The sequence below is a fragment of the Cydia splendana genome, unplaced genomic scaffold (genome assembly GCF_910591565.1).
Source record: "Cydia splendana unplaced genomic scaffold, ilCydSple1.2 scaffold_63_ctg1, whole genome shotgun sequence".
NCBI lineage: Eukaryota > Metazoa > Arthropoda > Insecta > Lepidoptera > Tortricidae > Cydia > Cydia splendana.
The window spans coordinates 799,905-803,951 of NW_026946896.1; the positions used below are offsets into that span (position 1 = coordinate 799,905).

Consider the following 4,047-nt stretch of genomic DNA (forward strand, 5'->3'; position numbering starts at 1 on the left):
TAGTTGATGATATGTAATTGCCTGAACATATATAGGTATGGGTTGGTGATAGGTAATTAAATTAAAATAATAGTTGTTAGCAGAATAATTATTTAATTTTGTTCTATACTAAAATCATTCATTTTCATTAAAGATGTTCGTCAAATCTATTATCCATTTAAAAGTTTAAATTGTAGGCTTGTCTGGGGAATAATGTGTCGCGGCCATTTTGACGTGAAATGTGGTTTGCAAATTTGCAAATGATTAAAAACCGGCCAAATGCGAGTCGGACTCGCGCACGGACCATCAAAAAAAATAGAGCAAAAAAATCCCTTAAATATTTATTTTATTTTATTTTTAGTATTTGTTGTTATAGCGGCGACTGAGATACATCATTTGTGAAAATTTCAACTGTCTAGCTATCGCGGTTCATGAGATATAGCCTGGTGACAGACGGACGGACAGCGAAGTCTTAGTAACAGAGTCCCGTTTTTTACCCTTTGGGTACGGAACCCTAAAAAACTGACTGATTAAAGGCTTCGTCACACAGGCGCGTTTTCCGGGCGGGGCGTGAGCGTTTTATATGTAAAAGCGGATGGATAGGAATCATACTAAATTATATCTTCATAATTTTTCATACTTAAAAACACTGAATTAATAAAATTATACTAATGCAGCAGGTGCCCAAAATATAATAAGCAGACAGGTGGTTATATACCTTGTTTGGTTGATACCTTGCTATTAACAATTAGCATAAACATTGTTAGAAATGATTAAATTGTAAAAAGTCTCAACTGAGCTGGCATCTTTCTTGTCACCATACACTTACTATAAGTATATATTAGAAAGGGAATATACTATTAGAAAGGGAGTACTGCCATATCCTTAGCACCATCCCATAGGTGCCATTTTAGAAATAAAATTTAGCTTAGAGTCTATTCGGAAAGAGAAGAATAGTGAAACATATAAAAAATAACTACAAATGTATTTTACATGACTGAAACCATTTTTTTATTTTTTGTTACAATTTAAATTCTTTAAGTAATATTTTACAGGCGTTTAGAAATTTACAACATGAACTGGTCCATGGATGAGGGCCTAGACAACATGATCATCAGTGGAGCCCTGTACAGAGTGCCTATTGCTGTGGTGCGGGACCGGAAGCAGTTTGGCAGGATTGCAACCACTGCCAAACCTGTCATAACAATTTACAACTGTGTAGGGAATGTTATATCAAAGATTTTGGTAAGTAATTTCTTTAATATCTTAATTCCCTTTTAAAAATCTTGTTAACAGTAAGTTAAAAATGTTGTTAACCACACATTTTCAAGTGTCCTGTTAACCTCTGTATTCTTATATCCCTGATTCTTAATCCCTAAATAATATTAGAAATGCTAAAGAGGTACCTACTCGCAGTCTGTCTGTCTTCACGCTTAAACATCTGAATCAATTAGCATATTACACAAATGAAAAATGCCTTTACCAGGATTTGACCCAGGCTTTGTAGTTTGAAACATACCATCATCTGTGATATTTGCAGTGGAACAGCGGAGTCCTGGTCCACATGGGCTGGTCGGACGGGGAGCAGCTGCTGTGTGTGCAGGAGAGCGGAGATGTGCTCGTTTATGACATGTTTGGCGCCTACCAGAAGACATTCAATATGGGGCAAGAAATTAGGGACACTAAGGTACCTATCATATTCTACTTATACATAAGGATATATTTATGTGTGGGTGTGGGGTAAGTGTGGCTGGCCTTTACAACTTTAATTTGAATTAGATATTTCTATGAACAAAAAAATTACTTAGCTAAACACACTGAATTTACCTAAATGGACTACTGTGTTTATGTAGAAATAACTATATAAAATAAAATGACTCGATTTTATTACTCTTTACTTAACTAAGAATGTACTAGAATGAATGGTACTTATATAATGCACAGTTATACTCGTATTATATGTGCCGATGCATTTTTCCTCCCCTACTCTACTACTATATTGTTTATACTGTTTGTGAACAGGTCAGCAAAGCACAGCTGTTCCCAAATAGGACTGGCTCTAACACCAACCGCTGAGCAACATCTCCAAGCCCAAAGTCAGGCCCGTACCAGATCTGCCACGTAAGTTGTTCAATTTGTTATATTTATTAAAATAAAAAGTGTAATATAACATTTCTTTTTATGTTCAACTTGTTTTTAGGGTACCCCAAAACAAAAGGAAACAACTAAACCCTTATAGGATAACTATATTGTCGGCCCGTCCGTCTGTCTGTCAACGTACAATTATCCTTATTACAATAATCCGTACTATGAATATTTTAAACATACTAGAAAGTTAAATGGTGGGGACTAGAGACAGGTTTATTCATATACACAACTTGTTCTGTGCGTGGCTTCTCTTGTTTCTATGTATACCTGGCAGTACTGAAAGAGAATGAGCTAAGTATTTATTATTTATGACTGTGACTGTTTTTAGATTCAATTTGTTTACCCCAAAATCAAGCAAAATTACTATCCGGTATCACAGAATAAGTAATAGTATTATCATACAGAACGGCCACGCACCGCCCCGCCCCGACTCTCATTACCTCGCCCCGCGACATGAATTTTTATCATTTTATTTGTTATGAAATGGAATTTTGATGTTTAATTATAGTAAGTCGGTTTGCTGCTGACGACACATATTGCTGATTTTTGACAGGAAGTACCACCCGGAAAATTTTGATGTTCTGGCAAATAGTAGACCAGTCGGTCATAACCTACGATCCGAAAAAAATCTAGGGGTGTCACTACTTAACAATCGCAAAAAATATATTGAACTTTTAATTTTGTCCTAGTTTTCTATTTTTTATGACAATAAAAAAACATTTAAAGTGAAAAACTGTCACAATGTCACAAATAGGATGTTGATACTTAGCATAAATATTCTTCACTAGAAAAGGTAGCCATAAAAAAAAACAACAGGTTGCACTCCGGGAGTGCCGACAGAAGTGAAAACTCAATGACTAGTCCAAAATGTCTGCAGCACTATGTATAATTGATCCATCCTCCTTTCTATTGAAAAACTTTAGTTAGGAAATTGCTGGTCGCAGGTTGTTGGTGAGCTTGTTTAAAATTTGAAATTCAAATTTATAGCGTTAATTGTTTAAAATTCGAATAGAAATTGTAAAGTTACCTTGCAGACCTCGCATCTTAATATATTTGGTCATGATATTTTGAGTTTTATTCACCAGTACTAGAGTTCACTTTTATTAGCGATATCATCAAGATGTCGCTTTATTGAATTATGTCATTGAGTTTTTCTTTATTGATTTAAATGCCATCTAAATGAGTGGCCATCTAAACCTTACGGTCACATGATCGCCTTACGGTCACGTGATCGCCTTACGCTGTCTTGAGTTTATCATTTTTTCCCCACCTCAAAAAGTGCCCAGCGCCGCTACAGAAGTTTTCACTTCAAAAAAACAGTCTGTTTAACGCAAGGGCCGATTTACTATGGAAAGCCGACTATGGCCTTTATACGATTTTATGATCTTTTGTTAGTTTTTAAAATAACCATTGCCAATTGTTTCAGATGACGACACAGAGACTGTAAGGAACGTTTGTCTTATGCTTCTGGCATATGTCATAAACGTATCGCCGGCTCGAAAACGGAAAGGCGGGCTCTGAAGTTTTCTCGCGCGGAAATATGCGACGGATTTTTCAAGCAAGTGTCATCAGAAACACATGTCATTAGCTACATAATCGAGAAGAGAGAACAATACATGAAATAGAAGTGGACTATGCAGCCGTTTGTTATTTTACTATTTTTTGTTACTATTCGTACACTCAGTATTTTTTTGTATTTGTCTATTATTCTTTTGGAACATATGTACACCCTTAAAACATGTCTTAAATCAGAAATAATAGTAACACAATTTACAATTACAGAAGTAACAAGTGAATGTCATTATTGTTTTAGTCACTAGAGTCCCAGATCAGTCAACAGAGTGATCACTACCTGTGAGCGTCTATCAAATGGTGTTCTTATGTTGTAGAATCCCAATTGGATAAAAACCCACAGATCAT

At 35.5% G+C, this 4,047-nt stretch overlaps 1 long non-coding RNA gene across 1 annotated transcript; it reads left to right on the forward strand.

Moving 5' to 3' along the window:
- Positions 1-1,133: 1,133 nt before the first annotated feature.
- On the forward strand, positions 1,134-2,028 carry LOC134805788 (uncharacterized). The gene is made up of 3 exons (XR_010146395.1): positions 1,134-1,224; positions 1,520-1,666; positions 2,002-2,028. It is a non-coding gene; the product is annotated as an uncharacterized LOC134805788 (long non-coding RNA).
- The last annotated feature ends 2,019 nt before the right edge of the window (positions 2,029-4,047 follow it).